We start from the raw sequence: 17,500 nt of genomic DNA, 5'->3' as shown, positions 1-17,500 counted from the left end.
GGGTTTCACCAACATTGTGGGAATTTAAAGTCCAGTTATGATTGAATTATGTAATCCACACGAAAAATGCTTATAGTTTGTTTCATTTCAAATTTAAATAGAAATAACAAAAACTAACCCAGTGAAAAATTAAAAAATGTTTAGTACAGTTCAGAGAAGAGGAGCTAGGAAGTGTCTAGTTGTGAATATCCCTGTTCTCAGGAGACCCTTTGCTGTAAATGAACACTACAGGATCATTGACCTTGTTTGTATGAGGGGATTCAAAAGCACAGGTCTTAGCAGAGGATGGTTTCGATCCATCGACCTCTGGGTTATGGGCCCAGCACGCTTCCGCTGCGCCACTCTGCTAGCCACAACCACCCCAGATGGGACTCGAACCCACAATCCCTGGCTTAGGAGGCCAGTGCCTTATCCATTAGGGTTTCACCAACATTGTGGGAATTTTAAGTCCAGTTATGATTGAATTATGTGATCCACACGAAAAATGCTTATAGTTTGTTTCATTTCAAATTTCAATAGAAATAACAAAAACTGAGACAGTGAAAAATTAAAAAATGTTCAGTACAGTTCAGAGAAGAGGAGCTAGGAAGTGTCTAGTTGTGAATCTCCCTGTTCTCAGGAGACCCTTTGCTGTAAATGAACACTACAGGGTTATTGACCTTGTTTGTATGAGGGGATTCAAAAGCACAGGTCTTAGCAGAGGATGGTTTCGATCCATCGACCTCTGGGTTATGGGCCCAGCACGCTTCCGCTGCGCCACTCTGCTAGCCACAACCACCCCAGATGGGACTCGAACCCACAATCCCTGGCTTAGGAGGCCAGTGCCTTATCCATTAGGGTTTCACCAACATTGTGGGAATTTTAAGTCCAGTTATGATTGAATTATGTGATCCACACGAAAAATGCTTATAGTTTGTTTCATTTCAAATTTCAATAGAAATAACAAAACTAACCCAGTGAAAAATTAAAAAATGTTTAGTACAGTTCAGAGAAGAGGAGCTAGAAAGTGTCTAGTTGCGAATCTCCCTGTTCTCAGGAGACCCTTTGCTGTAAATGAACACTACAGGATCATTGACCTTGTTTGTATGAGGTCTTAGCAGAGGATGGTTTCGATCCATCGACCTCTGGGTTATGGGCCCAGCACGCTTCCGCTGCGCCACTCTGCTAGCCACAACCACCCCAGATGGGACTCAAACCCACAATCCCTGGCTTAGGAGGCCAGTGCCTTATCCATTAGGCCACTGGGGCTCAGCCGCTGCTGCAGCAACTCAAACGCGATCAACTGGATTACACAACTCAGGCTCACCATCAGATTATGTGGAGAAACAAAACTCACCATGGGTGCATATAAGATGCTAAATAGGGTTTCCCACCTGGAGTAGCCTGCTACCATGAAGGGTTTCACCAACATTGTGGGAATTTTAAGTCCAGTTATGATTGAATTATGTGATCCACACGAAAAATGCTTATAGTTTGTTTTATTTCAAATTTCAATAGAAATAACAAAAACTAACCCAGTGAAAAATTAAAAAATGTTTAGTACAGTTCAGAGAAGAGGAGCTAGGAAGTGGCTAGTTGTGAATCTCCCTGTTCTCAGGAGACCCTTTGAGGTAAATTAACACTACAGGATCATTGACCTTGTTTGTATGAGGGGATTAAAAAGCACAGGTCTTAGCAGAGGATGGTTTCGATCCATCGACCTCTGGGTTATGGGCCCAGCACGCTTCCGCTGCGCAACTCCGCTAGCCACAACCACCCCAGATGGGACTCGAACCCACAATCCCTGGCTTAGGAGGCCAGTGCCTTATCCATTAGGCCACTGGGGCTCAGCCGCTGCTGCAGCAACTCAAACGCGATCAACTGGATTACACAACTCAGGCTCACCATCAGATTATGTGGAGAAACAAAACTCACCATGGGTGCATATAAGATGCTAAATAGGGTTTCCCACCTGGAGTAGCCTGCTACCATGAAGGGTTTCACCAACATTGTGGGAATTTTAAGTCCAGTTATGATTGAATTATGTGATCCACACGAAAAATGCTTATAGTTTGTTTCATTTCAAATTTCAATAGAAATAACCAAAACTGAGACAGTGAAAAATTAAAAAATGTTTAGTACAATTCAGAGAAGAGGAGCTAGGAAGCGTCTAGTTGTGAATCTCCCTGTTCTCAGGAGACCCTTTGCTGTAAATGAACACTACAGGATCATTGACCTTGTTTGTATGAGGGGATTCAAAAGCACAGGTCTTAGCAGAGGATGGTTTCGATCCATCGACCCCTGGGTTATGGGCCCAACACGCTTCCGCTGCGCCACTCTGCTAGCCACAACCACCCCAGATGGGACTCGAACCCACAATCCCTGGCTTAGGAGGCCAGTGCCTTATCCATTAGGCCACTGGGGCTCAGCCGCTGCTGCAGCAACTCAAACGCGATCAACTGGATTACACAACTCAGGCTCACCATCGGATTATGTGGAGAAACAAAACTCACCATGGGTGCATATAAGATGCTAAATAGGGTTTCCCACCTGGAGTAGCCTGCTACCATGAAGGGTTTCACCAACATTGTGGGAATTTTAAGTCCAGTTATGATTGAATTATGTGATCCACACGAAAAATGCTTATAGTTTGTTTTATTTCAAATTTCAATAGAAATAACAAAAACTAACCCAGTGAAAAATTAAAAAATGTTTAGTACAGTTCAGAGAAGAGGAGCTAGGAAGTGGCTAGTTGTGAATCTCCCTGTTCTCAGGAGACCCTTTGAGGTAAATTACACTACAGGATCATTGACCTTGTTTGTATGAGGGGATTCAAAAGCACAGGTCTTAGCAGAGGATGGTTTCGATCCATCGACCTCTGGGTTATGGGCCCAGCACGCTTCCGCTGCGCAACTCCGCTAGCCACAACCACCCCAGATGGGACTCGAACCCACAATCCCTGGCTTAGGAGGCCAGTGCCTTATCCATTAGGCCACTGGGGCTCAGCCGCTGCTGCAGCAACTCAAACGCGATCAACTGGATTACACAACTCAGGCTCACCATCAGATTATGTGGAGACACAAAACTCACCATGGGTGCATATAAGATGCTAAATAGGGTTTCCCACCTGGAGTAGCCTGCTACCATGAAGGGTTTCACCAACATTGTGGGAATTTAAAGTCCAGTTATGATTGAATTATGTAATCCACACGAAAAATGCTTATAGTTTGTTTCATTTCAAATTTAAATAGAAATAACAAAAACTAACCCAGTGAAAAATTAAAAAATGTTTAGTACAGTTCAGAGAAGAGGAGCTAGGAAGTGTCTAGTTGTGAATATCCCTGTTCTCAGGAGACCCTTTGCTGTAAATGAACACTACAGGATCATTGACCTTGTTTGTATGAGGGGATTCAAAAGCACAGGTCTTAGCAGAGGATGGTTTCGATCCATCGACCTCTGGGTTACGGGCCCAGCACGCTTCCGCTGCGCCACTCTGCTAGCCACAACCACCCCAGATGGGACTCGAACCCACAATCCCTGGCTTAGGAGGCCAGTGCCTTATCCATTAGGCCACTGGGGCTCAGCCGCTGCTGCAGCAACTCAAACGCGATCAACTGGATTACACAACTCAGGCTCACCATCAGATTATGTGGAGAAACAAAACTCACCATGGGTGCATATAAGATGCTAAATAGGGTTTCCCACCTGGAGTAGCCTGCTACCATGAAGGGTTTCACCAACATTGTGGGAATTTTAAGTCCAGTTATGATTGAATTATGTGATCCACACGAAAAATGCTTATAGTTTGTTTCATTTCAAATTTCAATAGAAATAACAAAAACTAACCCAGTGAAAAATTAAAAAATGTTTAGTACAGTTCAGAGAAGAGGAGCTAGAAAGTGTCTAGTTGTGAATCTCCCTGTTCTCAGGAGACCCTTTGCTGTAAATGAACACTACAGGATCATTGACCTTGTTTGTATGAGGTCTTAGCAGAGGATGGTTTCGATCCATCGACCTCTGGGTTATGGGCCCAGCACGCTTCCGCTGCGCCACTCTGCTAGCCACAACCACCCCAGATGGGACTCAAACCCACAATCCCTGGCTTAGGAGGCCAGTGCCTTATCCATTAGGCCACTGGGGCTCAGCCGCTGCTGCAGCAACTCAAACGCGATCAACTGGATTACACAACTCAGGCTCACCATCAGATTATGTGGAGAAACAAAACTCACCATGGGTGCATATAAGATGCTAAATAGGGTTTCCCACCTGGAGTAGCCTGCTACCATGAAGGGTTTCACCAACATTGTGGGAATTTTAAGTCCAGTTATGATTGAATTATGTGATCCACACGAAAAATGCTTATAGTTTGTTTCATTTCAAATTTCAATAGAAATAACAAAAACTGAGACAGTGAAAAATTAAAAAATGTTTAGTACAGGTCAGAGAAGAGGAGCTAGGAAGTGTCTAGTTGTGAATCTCCCTGTTCTCAGGAGACCCTTTGCTGTAAATGAACACTACAGGATCATTGACCTTGTTTGTATGAGGGGATTCAAAAGCACAGGTCTTAGCAGAGGATGGTTTCGATCCATCGACCTCTGGGTTATGGGCCCAGCACGCTTCCGCTGCGCCACTCTGCTAGCCACAACCACCCCAGATGGGACTCGAACCCACAATCCCTGGCTTAGGAGGCCAGTGCCTTATCCATTAGGCCACTGGGGCTCAGCCGCTGCTGCAGCAACTCAAACGCGATCAACTGGATTACACAACTCAGGCTCACCATCAGATTATGTGGAGAAACAAAACTCACCATGGGTGCATATAAGATGCTAAATAGGGTTTCCCACCTGGAGTAGCCTGCTACCATGAAGGGTTTCACCAACATTGTGGGAATTTTAAGTCCAGTTATGATTGAATTATGTGATCCACACGAAAAATGCTTATAGTTTGTTTTATTTCAAATTTCAATAGAAATAACAAAAACTAACCCAGTGAAAAATTAAAAAATGTTTAGTACAGTTCAGAGAAGAGGAGCTAGGAAGTGTCTAGTTGTGAATCTCCCTGTTCTCAGGAGACCCTTTGCTGTAAATGAACACTACAGGATCATTGACCTTGTTTGTATGAGGGGATTCAAAAGCACAGGTCTTAGCAGAGGATGGTTTCGATCCATCGACCTCTGGGTTATGGACCCAGCACGCTTCCGCTGCGCCACTCTGCTAGCCACAACCACCCCAGATGGGACTCGAACCAACAAACCCTGGCTTAGGAGGCCAGTGCCTTATCCATTAGGCCACTGGGGCTCAGCCGCTGCTGCAGCAACTCAAACGCGATCAACTGGATTACACAACTCAGGCTCACCATCAGATTATGTGGAGACACAAAACTCACCATGGGTGCATATAAGATGCTAAATAGGGTTTCCCACCTGGAGTAGCCTGCTACCATGAAGGGTTTCACCAACATTGTGGGAATTTAAAGTCCAGTTATGATTGAATTATGTAATCCACACGAAAAATGCTTATAGTTTGTTTCATTTCAAATTTAAATAGAAATAACAAAAACTAACCCAGTGAAAAATTAAAAAATGTTTAGTACAGTTCAGAGAAGAGGAGCTAGGAAGTGTCTAGTTGTGAATCTCCCTGTTCTCAGGAGACCCTTTGCTGTAAATGAACACTACAGGATCATTGACCTTGTTTGTATGAGGGGATTCAAAAGCACAGGTCTTAGCAGAGGATGGTTTCGATCCATCGACCTCTGGGTTATGGGCCCAGCACGCTTCCGCTGCGCCACTCTGCTAGCCACAACCACCCCAGATGGGACTCGAACCAACAAACCCTGGCTTAGGAGGCCAGTGCCTTATCCATTAGGCCACTGGGGCTCAGCCGCTGCTGCAGCAACTCAAACGCGATCAACTGGATTACACAACTCAGGCTCACCATCAGATTATGTGGAGACACAAAACTCACCATGGGTGCATATAAGATGCTAAATAGGGTTTCCCACCTGGAGTAGCCTGCTACCATGAAGGGTTTCACCAACATTGTGGGAATTTAAAGTCCAGTTATGATTGAATTATGTAATCCACACGAAAAATGCTTATAGTTTGTTTCATTTCAAATTTAAATAGAAATAACAAAAACTAACCCAGTGAAAAATTAAAAAATGTTTAGTACAGTTCAGAGAAGAGGAGCTAGGAAGTGTCTAGTTGTGAATCTCCCTGTTCTCAGGAGACCCTTTGCTGTAAATGAACACTACAGGATCATTGACCTTGTTTGTATGAGGGGATTCAAAAGCACAGGTCTTAGCAGAGGATGGTTTCGATCTATCGACCTCTGGGTTATGGGCCCAGCACGCTTCCGCTGCGCCACTCTGCTAGCCACAACCACCCCAGATGGGACTCGAACCCACAATCCCTGGCTTAGGAGGCCAGTGCCTTATCCATTAGGCCACTGGGGCTCAGCCGCTGCTGCAGCAACTCAAACGCGATCAACTGGATTACACAACTCAGGCTCACCATCAGATTATGTGGAGAAACAAAACTCACCATGGGTGCATATAAGATGCTAAATAGGGTTTCCCACCTGGAGTAGCCTGCTACCATGAAGGGTTTCACCAACATTGTGGGAATTTTAAGTCCAGTTATGATTGAATTATGTGATCCACACGAAAAATGCTTATAGTTTGTTTCATTTCAAATTTCAATAGAAATAACAAAAACTGAGACAGTGAAAAATTAAAAAATGTTTAGTACAGTTCAGAGAAGAGGAGCTAGGAAGTGTCTAGTTGTGAATCTCCCTGTTCTCAGGAGACCCTTTGCTGTAAATGAACACTACAGGATCATTGACCTTGTTTGTATGAGGGGATTCAAAAGCACAGGTCTTAGCAGAGGATGATTTCGATCCATCGACCTCTGGGTTATGGGCCCAGCACGCTTCCGCTGCGCCACTCTGCTAGCCACAACCACCCCAGATGGGACTCGAACCCACAATCCCTGGCTTAGGAGGCCAGTGCCTTATCCATTAGGCCACTGGGGCTCAGCCGCTGCTGCAGGAACTCAAACGCGCTCAACTGGATTACACAACTCAGGCTCACCATCAGATTATGTGGAGAAACAAAACTCACCATGGGTGCATATAAGATGCTAAATAGGGTTTCCCACCTGGAGTAGCCTGCTACCATGAAGGGTTTCACCAACATTGTGGGAATTTTAAGTCCAGTTATGATTGAATTATGTGATCCACACGAAAAATGCTTATAGTTTGTTTTATTTCAAATTTCAATAGAAATAACAAAAACTAACCCAGTGAAAAATTAAAAAATGTTTAGTACAGTTCAGAGAAGAGGAGCTAGGAAGTGTCTAGTTGTGAATCTCCCTGTTCTCAGGAGACCCTTTGCTGTAAATGAACACTACAGGATCATTGACCTTGTTTGTATGAGGGGATTCAAAAGCACAGGTCTTAGCAGAGGATGGTTTCGATCCATCGACCTCTGGGTTATGGGCCCAGCACGCTTCCGCTGCGCCACTCTGCTAGCCACAACCACCCCAGATGGGACTCGAACCAACAAACCCTGGCTTAGGAGGCCAGTGCCTTATCCATTAGGCCACTGGGTCTCAGCCGCTGCTGCAGCAACTCAAACGCGATCAACTGGATTACACAACTCAGGCTCACCATCAGATTATGTGGAGACACAAAACTCACCATGGGTGCATATAAGATGCTAAATAGGGTTTCCCACCTGGAGTAGCCTGCTACCATGAAGGGTTTCACCAACATTGTGGGAATTTTAAGTCCAGTTATGATTGAATTATGTGATCCACACGAAAAATGCTTATAGTTTGTTTTATTTCAAATTTCAATAGAAATAACAAAAACTAACCCAGTGAAAAATTAAAAAATGTTTAGTACAGTTCAGAGAAGAGGAGCTAGGAAGTGTCTAGTTGTGAATCTCCCTGTTCTCAGGAGACCCTTTGCTGTAAATGAACACTACAGGATCATTGACCTTGTTTGTATGAGGGGATTCAAAAGCACAGGTCTTAGCAGAGGATGGTTTCGATCCATCGACCTCTGGGTTATGGGCCCAGCACGCTTCCGCTGCGCCACTCTGCTAGCCACAACCACCCCAGATGGGACTCGAACCAACAAACCCTGGCTTAGGAGGCCAGTGCCTTATCCATTAGGCCACTGGGTCTCAGCCGCTGCTGCAGCAACTCAAACGCGATCAACTGGATTACACAACTCAGGCTCACCATCAGATTATGTGGAGACACAAAACTCACCATGGGTGCATATAAGATGCTAAATAGGGTTTCCCACCTGGAGTAGCCTGCTACCATGAAGGGTTTCACCAACATTGTGGGAATTTAAAGTCCAGTTATGATTGAATTATGTAATCCACACGAAAAATGCTTATAGTTTGTATCATTTCAAATTTAAATAGAAATAACAAAAACTAACCCAGTGAAAAATTACAAAATGTTTAGTACAGTTCAGAGAAGAGGAGCTAGGAAGTGTCTAGTTGTGAATCTCCCTGTTCTCAGGAGACCCTTTGCTGTAAATGAACACTACAGGATCATTGACCTTGTTTGTATGAGGGGATTCAAAAGCACAGGTCTTAGCAGAGGATGGTTTCGATCCATCGACCTCTGGGTTATGGGCCCAGCACGCTTCCGCTGCGCCACTCTGCTAGCCACAACCACCCCAGATGGGACTCGAACCCACAATCCCTGGCTTAGGAGGCCAGTGCCTTATCCATTAGGCCACTGGGGCTCAGCCGCTGCTGCAGCAACTCAAACGCGATCAACTGGATTACACAACTCAGGCTCACCATCAGATTATGTGGAGAAACAAAACTCACCATGGGTGCATATAAGATGCTAAATAGGGTTTCCCACCTGGAGTAGCCTGCTACCATGAAGGGTTTCACCAACATTGTGGGAATTTTAAGTCCAGTTATGATTGAATTATGTGATCCACACGAAAAATGCTTATAGTTTGTTTCATTTCAAATTTCAATAGAAATAACAAAAACTAACCCAGTGAAAAATTAAAAAATGTTTAGTACAGTTCAGAGAAGAGGAGCTAGGAAGTGTCTAGTTGTGAATCTCCCTGTTCTCAGGAGACCCTTTGCTGTAAATGAACACTACAGGATCATTGACCTTGTTTGTATGAGGTCTTAGCAGAGGATGGTTTCGATCCATCGACCTCTGGGTTATGGGCCCAGCACGCTTCCGCTGCGCCACTCTGCTAGCCACAACCACCCCAGATGGGACTCAAACCCACAATCCCTGGCTTAGGAGGCCAGTGCCTTATCCATTAGGCCACTGGGGCTCAGCCGCTGCTGCAGCAACTCAAACGCGATCAACTGGATTACAGAACTCAGGCTCACCATCAGATTATGTGGAGAAACAAAACTCACCATGGGTGCATATAAGATGCTAAATAGGGTTTCCCACCTGGAGTAGCCTGCTACCATGAAGGGTTTCACCAACATTGTGGGAATTTTAAGTCCAGTTATGATTGAATTATGTGATCCACACGAAAAATGCTTATAGTTTGTTTCATTTCAAATTTCAATAGAAATAACAAAAACTGAGACAGTGAAAAATTAAAAAATGTTTAGTACAGTTCAGAGAAGAGGAGCTAGGAAGTGTCTAGTTGTGAATCTCCCTGTTCTCAGGAGACCCTTTGCTGTAAATGAACACTACAGGATCATTGACCTTGTTTGTATGAGGGGATTCAAAAGCACAGGTCTTAGCAGAGGATGGTTTCGATCCATCGACCTCTGGGTTATGGGCCCAGCACGCTTCCGCTGCGCCACTCTGCTAGCCACAACCACCCCAGATGGGACTCGAACCCACAATCCCTGGCTTAGGAGGCCAGTGCCTTATCCATTAGGCCACTGGGGCTCAGCCGCTGCTGCAGCAACTCAAACGCGATCAACTGGATTACACAACTCAGGCTCACCATCAGATTATGTGGAGAAACAAAACTCACCATGGGTGCATATAAGATGCTAAATAGGGTTTCCCACCTGGAGTAGCCTGCTACCATGAAGGGTTTCACCAACATTGTGGGAATTTTAAGTCCAGTTATGATTGAATTATGTGATCCACACGAAAAATGCTTATAGTTTGTTTCATTTCAAATTTCAATAGAAATAACCAAAACTGAGACACTGAAAAATTAAAAAATGCTTAGTACAGTTCAGAGAAGAGGAGCTAGGAAGTGTCTAGTTGTGAATCTCCCTGTTCTCAGGAGACCCTTTGCTGTAAATGAACACTACAGGATCATTGACCTTGTTTGTATGAGGGGATTCAAAAGCACAGGTCTTAGCAGAGGATGGTTTCGATCCATCGACCTCTGGGTTATGGGCCCAGCACGCTTCCGCTGCGCCACTCTGCTAGCCACAACCACCCCAGATGGGACTCAAACCCACAATCCCTGGCTTAGGAGGCCAGTGCCTTATCCATTAGGCCACTGGGGCTCAGCCGCTGCTGCAGCAACTCAAACGCGATCAACTGGATTACACAACTCAGGCTCACCATCAGATTATGTGGAGAAACAAAACTCACCATGGGTGCATATAAGATGCTAAATAGGGTTTCCCACCTGGAGTAGCCTGCTACCATGAAGGGTTTCACCAACATTGTGGGAATTTTAAGTCCAGTTATGATTGAATTATGTGATCCACACGAAAAATGCTTATAGTTTGTTTTATTTCAAATTTCAATAGAAATAACAAAAACTAACCCAGTGAAAAATTTAAAAGTGTTTAGTACAGTTCAGAGAAGAGGAGCTAGGAAGTGTCTAGTTGTGAATCTCCCTGTTCTCAGGAGACCCTTTGCTGTAAATGAACACTACAGGATCATTGACCTTGTTTGTATGAGGGGATTCAAAAGCACAGGTCTTAGCAGAGGATGGTTTCGATCCATCGACCTCTGGGTTATGGGCCCAGCACGCTTCCGCTGCGCCACTCTGCTAGCCACAACCACCCCAGATGGGACTCGAACCCACAATCCCTGGCTTAGGAGGCCAGTGCCTTATCCATTAGGCCACTGGGGCTCAGCCGCTGCTGCAGCAACTCAAACGCGATCAACTGGATTACACAACTCAGGCTCACCATCAGATTATGTGGAGAAACAAAACTCACCATGGGTGCATATAAGATGCTAAATAGGGTTTCCCACCTGGAGTAGCCTGCTACCATGAAGGGTTTCACCAACATTGTGGGAATTTTAAGTCCAGTTATGATTGAATTATGTGATCCACACGAAAAATGCTTATAGTTTGTTTTATTTCAAATTTCAATAGAAATAACAAAAACTAACCCAGTGAAAAATTAAAAAATGTTTAGTACAGTTCAGAGAAGAGGAGCTAGGAAGTGTCTAGTTGTGAATCTCCCTGTTCTCAGGAGACCCTTTTCTCTAAATGAACACTACAGGATCATTGACCTTGTTTGTATGAGGGGATTCAAAAGCACAGGTCTTAGCAGAGGATGGTTTCGATCCATCGACCTCTGGGTTATGGGCCCAGCACGCTTCCGCTGCGCCACTCTGCTAGCCACAACCACCCCAGATGGGACTCGAACCCACAATCCCTGGCTTAGGAGGCCAGTGCCTTATCCATTAGGCCAACTGGATTACACAACTCAGGCTCACCATCAGATTATGTGGAGACACAAAACTCACCATGGGTGCATATAAGATGCTAAATAGGGTTTCCCACCTGGAGTAGCCTGCTACCATGAAGGGTTTCACCAACATTGTGGGAATTTTAAGTCCAGTTATGATTGAATTATGTGATCCACACGAAAAATGCTTATAGTTTGTTTCATTTCAAATTTCAATAGAAATAACCAAAACTGAGACAGTGAAAAATTAAAAAATGTTTAGTACAATTCAGAGAAGAGGAGCTAGGAAGTGTCTAGTTGTGAATCTCCCTGTTCTCAGGAGACCCTTTGCTGTAAATGAACACTACAGGATCATTGACCTTGTTTGTATGAGGGGATTCAAAAGCACAGGTCTTAGCAGAGGATGGTTTCGATCCATCGACCTCTGGGTTATGGGCCCAGCACGCTTCCGCTGCGCCACTCTGCTAGCCACAACCACCCCAGATGGGACTCGAACCCACAATCCCTGGCTTAGGAGGCCAGTGCCTTATCCATTAGGCCACTGGGGCTCAGCCGCTGCTGCAGCAACTCAAACGCGATCAACTGGATTACACAACTCAGGCTCACCATCAGATTATGTGGAGAAACAAAACTCACCATGGGTGCATATAAGATGCTAAATAGGGTTTCCCACCTGGAGTAGCCTGCTACCATGAAGGGTTTCACCAACATTGTGGGAATTTTAAGTCCAGTTATGATTGAATTATGTGATCCACACGAAAAATGCTTATAGTTTGTTTTATTTCAAATTTCAATAGAAATAACAAAAACTAACCCAGTGAAAAATTAAAAAATGTTTAGTACAGTTCAGAGAAGAGGAGCTAGGAAGTGTCTAGTTGTGAATCTCCCTGTTCTCAGGAGACCCTTTGCTGTAAATGAACACTACAGGATCATTGACCTTGTTTGTATGAGGGGATTCAAAAGCACAGGTCTTAGCAGAGGATGGTTTCGATCCATCGACCTCTGGGTTATGGGCCCAGCACGCTTCCGCTGCGCCACTCTGCTAGCCACAACCACCCCAGATGGGACTCGAACCCACAATCCCTGGCTTAGGAGGCCAGTGCCTTATCCATTAGGCCACTGGGGCTCAGCCGCTGCTGCAGCAACTCAAACGCGATCAACTGGATTACACAACTCAGGCTCACCATCAGATTATGTGGAGACACAAAACTCACCATGGGTGCATATAAGATGCTAAATAGGGTTTCCCACCTGGAGTAGCCTGCTACCATGAAGGGTTTCACCAACATTGTGGGAATTTAAAGTCCAGTTATGATTGAATTATGTAATCCACACGAAAAATGCTTATAGTTTGTTTCATTTCAAATTTAAATAGAAATAACAAAAACTAACCCAGTGAAAAATTAAAAAATGTTTAGTACAGTTCAGAGAAGAGGAGCTAGGAAGTGTCTAGTTGTGAATCTCCCTGTTCTCAGGAGACCCTTTGCTGTAAATGAACACTACAGGATCATTGACCTTGTTTGTATGAGGGGATTCAAAAGCACAGGTCTTAGCAGAGGATGGTTTCGATCCATCGACCTCTGGGTTATGGGCCCAGCACGCTTCCGCTGCGCCACTCTGCTAGCCACAACCACCCCAGATGGGACTCGAACCAACAAACCCTGGCTTAGGAGGCCAGTGCCTTATCCATTAGGCCACTGGGGCTCAGCCGCTGCTGCAGCAACTCAAACGCGATCAACTGGATTACACAACTCAGGCTCACCATCAGATTATGTGGAGACACAAAACTCACCATGGGTGCATATAAGATGCTAAATAGGGTTTCCCACCTGGAGTAGCCTGCTACCATGAAGGGTTTCACCAACATTGTGGGAATTTAAAGTCCAGTTATGATTGAATTATGTAATCCACACGAAAAATGCTTATAGTTTGTTTCATTTCAAATTTAAATAGAAATAACAAAAACTAACCCAGTGAAAAATTAAAAAATGTTTAGTACAGTTCAGAGAAGAGGAGCTAGGAAGTGTCTAGTTGTGAATCTCCCTGTTCTCAGGAGACCCTTTGCTGTAAATGAACACTACAGGATCATTGACCTTGTTTGTATGAGGGGATTCAAAAGCACAGGTCTTAGCAGAGGATGGTTTCGATCTATCGACCTCTGGGTTATGGGCCCAGCACGCTTCCGCTGCGCCACTCTGCTAGCCACAACCACCCCAGATGGGACTCGAACCCACAATCCCTGGCTTAGGAGGCCAGTGCCTTATCCATTAGGCCACTGGGGCTCAGCCGCTGCTGCAGCAACTCAAACGCGATCAACTGGATTACACAACTCAGGCTCACCATCAGATTATGTGGAGAAACAAAACTCACCATGGGTGCATATAAGATGCTAAATAGGGTTTCCCACCTGGAGTAGCCTGCTACCATGAAGGGTTTCACCAACATTGTGGGAATTTTAAGTCCAGTTATGATTGAATTATGTGATCCACACGAAAAATGCTTATAGTTTGTTTCATTTCAAATTTCAATAGAAATAACAAAAACTGAGACAGTGAAAAATTAAAAAATGTTTAGTACAGTTCAGAGAAGAGGAGCTAGGAAGTGTCTAGTTGTGAATCTCCCTGTTCTCAGGAGACCCTTTGCTGTAAATGAACACTACAGGATCATTGACCTTGTTTGTATGAGGGGATTCAAAAGCACAGGTCTTAGCAGAGGATGATTTCGATCCATCGACCTCTGGGTTATGGGCCCAGCACGCTTCCGCTGCGCCACTCTGCTAGCCACAACCACCCCAGATGGGACTCGAACCCACAATCCCTGGCTTAGGAGGCCAGTGCCTTATCCATTAGGCCACTGGGGCTCAGCCGCTGCTGCAGGAACTCAAACGCGCTCAACTGGATTACACAACTCAGGCTCACCATCAGATTATGTGGAGAAACAAAACTCACCATGGGTGCATATAAGATGCTAAATAGGGTTTCCCACCTGGAGTAGCCTGCTACCATGAAGGGTTTCACCAACATTGTGGGAATTTTAAGTCCAGTTATGATTGAATTATGTGATCCACACGAAAAATGCTTATAGTTTGTTTTATTTCAAATTTCAATAGAAATAACAAAAACTAACCCAGTGAAAAATTAAAAAATGTTTAGTACAGTTCAGAGAAGAGGAGCTAGGAAGTGTCTAGTTGTGAATCTCCCTGTTCTCAGGAGACCCTTTGCTGTAAATGAACACTACAGGATCATTGACCTTGTTTGTATGAGGGGATTCAAAAGCACAGGTCTTAGCAGAGGATGGTTTCGATCCATCGACCTCTGGGTTATGGGCCCAGCACGCTTCCGCTGCGCCACTCTGCTAGCCACAACCACCCCAGATGGGACTCGAACCAACAAACCCTGGCTTAGGAGGCCAGTGCCTTATCCATTAGGCCACTGGGTCTCAGCCGCTGCTGCAGCAACTCAAACGCGATCAACTGGATTACACAACTCAGGCTCACCATCAGATTATGTGGAGACACAAAACTCACCATGGGTGCATATAAGATGCTAAATAGGGTTTCCCACCTGGAGTAGCCTGCTACCATGAAGGGTTTCACCAACATTGTGGGAATTTTAAGTCCAGTTATGATTGAATTATGTGATCCACACGAAAAATGCTTATAGTTTGTTTTATTTCAAATTTCAATAGAAATAACAAAAACTAACCCAGTGAAAAATTAAAAAATGTTTAGTACAGTTCAGAGAAGAGGAGCTAGGAAGTGTCTAGTTGTGAATCTCCCTGTTCTCAGGAGACCCTTTGCTGTAAATGAACACTACAGGATCATTGACCTTGTTTGTATGAGGGGATTCAAAAGCACAGGTCTTAGCAGAGGATGGTTTCGATCCATCGACCTCTGGGTTATGGGCCCAGCACGCTTCCGCTGCGCCACTCTGCTAGCCACAACCACCCCAGATGGGACTCGAACCAACAAACCCTGGCTTAGGAGGCCAGTGCCTTATCCATTAGGCCACTGGGTCTCAGCCGCTGCTGCAGCAACTCAAACGCGATCAACTGGATTACACAACTCAGGCTCACCATCAGATTATGTGGAGACACAAAACTCACCATGGGTGCATATAAGATGCTAAATAGGGTTTCCCACCTGGAGTAGCCTGCTACCATGAAGGGTTTCACCAACATTGTGGGAATTTAAAGTCCAGTTATGATTGAATTATGTAATCCACACGAAAAATGCTTATAGTTTGTATCATTTCAAATTTAAATAGAAATAACAAAAACTAACCCAGTGAAAAATTACAAAATGTTTAGTACAGTTCAGAGAAGAGGAGCTAGGAAGTGTCTAGTTGTGAATCTCCCTGTTCTCAGGAGACCCTTTGCTGTAAATGAACACTACAGGATCATTGACCTTGTTTGTATGAGGGGATTCAAAAGCACAGGTCTTAGCAGAGGATGGTTTCGATCCATCGACCTCTGGGTTATGGGCCCAGCACGCTTCCGCTGCGCCACTCTGCTAGCCACAACCACCCCAGATGGGACTCGAACCCACAATCCCTGGCTTAGGAGGCCAGTGCCTTATCCATTAGGCCACTGGGGCTCAGCCGCTGCTGCAGCAACTCAAACGCGATCAACTGGATTACACAACTCAGGCTCACCATCAGATTATGTGGAGAAACAAAACTCACCATGGGTGCATATAAGATGCTAAATAGGGTTTCCCACCTGGAGTAGCCTGCTACCATGAAGGGTTTCACCAACATTGTGGGAATTTTAAGTCCAGTTATGATTGAATTATGTGATCCACACGAAAAATGCTTATAGTTTGTTTCATTTCAAATTTCAATAGAAATAACAAAAACTAACCCAGTGAAAAATTAAAAAATGTTTAGTACAGTTCAGAGAAGAGGAGCTAGGAAGTGTCTAGTTGTGAATCTCCCTGTTCTCAGGAGACCCTTTGCTGTAAATGAACACTACAGGATCATTGACCTTGTTTGTATGAGGTCTTAGCAGAGGATGGTTTCGATCCATCGACCTCTGGGTTATGGGCCCAGCACGCTTCCGCTGCGCCACTCTGCTAGCCACAACCACCCCAGATGGGACTCAAACCCACAATCCCTGGCTTAGGAGGCCAGTGCCTTATCCATTAGGCCACTGGGGCTCAGCCGCTGCTGCAGCAACTCAAACGCGATCAACTGGATTACAGAACTCAGGCTCACCATCAGATTATGTGGAGAAACAAAACTCACCATGGGTGCATATAAGATGCTAAATAGGGTTTCCCACCTGGAGTAGCCTGCTACCATGAAGGGTTTCACCAACATTGTGGGAATTTTAAGTCCAGTTATGATTGAATTATGTGATCCACACGAAAAATGCTTATAGTTTGTTTCATTTCAAATTTCAATAGAAATAACAAAAACTGAGACAGTGAAAAATTAAAAAATGTTTAGTACAGTTCAGAGAAGAGGAGCTAGGAAGTGTCTAGTTGTGAATCTCCCTGTTCTCAGGAGACCCTTTGCTGTAAATGAACACTACAGGATCATTGACCTTGTTTGTATGAGGGGATTCAAAAGCACAGGTCTTAGCAGAGGATGGTTTCGATCCATCGACCTCTGGGTTATGGGCCCAGCACGCTTCCGCTGCGCCACTCTGCTAGCCACAACCACCCCAGATGGGACTCGAACCCACAATCCCTGGCTTAGGAGGCCAGTGCCTTATCCATTAGGCCACTGGGGCTCAGCCGCTGCTGCAGCAACTCAAACGCGATCAACTGGATTACACAACTCAGGCTCACCATCAGATTATGTGGAGAAACAAAACTCACCATGGGTGCATATAAGATGCTAAATAGGGTTTCCCACCTGGAGTAGCCTGCTACCATGAAGGGTTTCACCAA

General features: G+C 44.9%; 22 non-coding genes across 22 annotated transcripts; all 22 read right to left on the bottom strand.

The window, feature by feature from the left end:
* Positions 1-1,175: 1,175 nt before the first annotated feature.
* Positions 1,176-1,248, bottom strand: trnar-ccu (transfer RNA arginine (anticodon CCU)). The gene has a single exon. It is a non-coding gene; the product is annotated as a tRNA-Arg (tRNA).
* A 505-nt stretch (positions 1,249-1,753) lies between these two features.
* trnar-ccu (transfer RNA arginine (anticodon CCU)) lies at positions 1,754-1,826 on the bottom strand. Its single transcript has one exon. It is a non-coding gene; the product is annotated as a tRNA-Arg (tRNA).
* Positions 1,827-2,331: 505 nt separating this feature from the next.
* Positions 2,332-2,404, bottom strand: trnar-ccu (transfer RNA arginine (anticodon CCU)). Its single transcript has one exon. It is a non-coding gene; the product is annotated as a tRNA-Arg (tRNA).
* Positions 2,405-2,908: 504 nt separating this feature from the next.
* trnar-ccu (transfer RNA arginine (anticodon CCU)) lies at positions 2,909-2,981 on the bottom strand. Its single transcript has one exon. It is a non-coding gene; the product is annotated as a tRNA-Arg (tRNA).
* Positions 2,982-3,405: 424 nt separating this feature from the next.
* trnat-cgu (transfer RNA threonine (anticodon CGU)) lies at positions 3,406-3,477 on the bottom strand. Its single transcript has one exon. It is a non-coding gene; the product is annotated as a tRNA-Thr (tRNA).
* A 9-nt stretch (positions 3,478-3,486) lies between these two features.
* Positions 3,487-3,559, bottom strand: trnar-ccu (transfer RNA arginine (anticodon CCU)). Its single transcript has one exon. It is a non-coding gene; the product is annotated as a tRNA-Arg (tRNA).
* A 488-nt stretch (positions 3,560-4,047) lies between these two features.
* Positions 4,048-4,120, bottom strand: trnar-ccu (transfer RNA arginine (anticodon CCU)). Its single transcript has one exon. It is a non-coding gene; the product is annotated as a tRNA-Arg (tRNA).
* Positions 4,121-4,625: 505 nt separating this feature from the next.
* On the bottom strand, positions 4,626-4,698 carry trnar-ccu (transfer RNA arginine (anticodon CCU)). Its single transcript has one exon. It is a non-coding gene; the product is annotated as a tRNA-Arg (tRNA).
* A 1,661-nt stretch (positions 4,699-6,359) lies between these two features.
* Positions 6,360-6,432, bottom strand: trnar-ccu (transfer RNA arginine (anticodon CCU)). The gene has a single exon. It is a non-coding gene; the product is annotated as a tRNA-Arg (tRNA).
* A 505-nt stretch (positions 6,433-6,937) lies between these two features.
* Positions 6,938-7,010, bottom strand: trnar-ccu (transfer RNA arginine (anticodon CCU)). The gene has a single exon. It is a non-coding gene; the product is annotated as a tRNA-Arg (tRNA).
* Positions 7,011-8,671: 1,661 nt separating this feature from the next.
* trnar-ccu (transfer RNA arginine (anticodon CCU)) lies at positions 8,672-8,744 on the bottom strand. Its single transcript has one exon. It is a non-coding gene; the product is annotated as a tRNA-Arg (tRNA).
* A 488-nt stretch (positions 8,745-9,232) lies between these two features.
* Positions 9,233-9,305, bottom strand: trnar-ccu (transfer RNA arginine (anticodon CCU)). The gene has a single exon. It is a non-coding gene; the product is annotated as a tRNA-Arg (tRNA).
* Positions 9,306-9,810: 505 nt separating this feature from the next.
* trnar-ccu (transfer RNA arginine (anticodon CCU)) lies at positions 9,811-9,883 on the bottom strand. Its single transcript has one exon. It is a non-coding gene; the product is annotated as a tRNA-Arg (tRNA).
* A 505-nt stretch (positions 9,884-10,388) lies between these two features.
* Positions 10,389-10,461, bottom strand: trnar-ccu (transfer RNA arginine (anticodon CCU)). The gene has a single exon. It is a non-coding gene; the product is annotated as a tRNA-Arg (tRNA).
* A 505-nt stretch (positions 10,462-10,966) lies between these two features.
* On the bottom strand, positions 10,967-11,039 carry trnar-ccu (transfer RNA arginine (anticodon CCU)). Its single transcript has one exon. It is a non-coding gene; the product is annotated as a tRNA-Arg (tRNA).
* A 1,043-nt stretch (positions 11,040-12,082) lies between these two features.
* Positions 12,083-12,155, bottom strand: trnar-ccu (transfer RNA arginine (anticodon CCU)). The gene has a single exon. It is a non-coding gene; the product is annotated as a tRNA-Arg (tRNA).
* Positions 12,156-12,660: 505 nt separating this feature from the next.
* On the bottom strand, positions 12,661-12,733 carry trnar-ccu (transfer RNA arginine (anticodon CCU)). The gene has a single exon. It is a non-coding gene; the product is annotated as a tRNA-Arg (tRNA).
* A 1,083-nt stretch (positions 12,734-13,816) lies between these two features.
* On the bottom strand, positions 13,817-13,889 carry trnar-ccu (transfer RNA arginine (anticodon CCU)). The gene has a single exon. It is a non-coding gene; the product is annotated as a tRNA-Arg (tRNA).
* Positions 13,890-14,394: 505 nt separating this feature from the next.
* trnar-ccu (transfer RNA arginine (anticodon CCU)) lies at positions 14,395-14,467 on the bottom strand. The gene has a single exon. It is a non-coding gene; the product is annotated as a tRNA-Arg (tRNA).
* A 1,661-nt stretch (positions 14,468-16,128) lies between these two features.
* trnar-ccu (transfer RNA arginine (anticodon CCU)) lies at positions 16,129-16,201 on the bottom strand. The gene has a single exon. It is a non-coding gene; the product is annotated as a tRNA-Arg (tRNA).
* A 488-nt stretch (positions 16,202-16,689) lies between these two features.
* Positions 16,690-16,762, bottom strand: trnar-ccu (transfer RNA arginine (anticodon CCU)). The gene has a single exon. It is a non-coding gene; the product is annotated as a tRNA-Arg (tRNA).
* A 505-nt stretch (positions 16,763-17,267) lies between these two features.
* On the bottom strand, positions 17,268-17,340 carry trnar-ccu (transfer RNA arginine (anticodon CCU)). Its single transcript has one exon. It is a non-coding gene; the product is annotated as a tRNA-Arg (tRNA).
* Between the last annotated feature and the right edge of the window lie 160 nt (positions 17,341-17,500).

This window comes from Clarias gariepinus, chromosome 17, assembly GCF_024256425.1.
Source record: "Clarias gariepinus isolate MV-2021 ecotype Netherlands chromosome 17, CGAR_prim_01v2, whole genome shotgun sequence".
In the NCBI taxonomy this organism is placed as follows: Eukaryota; Metazoa; Chordata; class Actinopteri; order Siluriformes; family Clariidae; genus Clarias; species Clarias gariepinus.
This window is presented reverse-complemented; position numbering and strand designations above follow the sequence as displayed.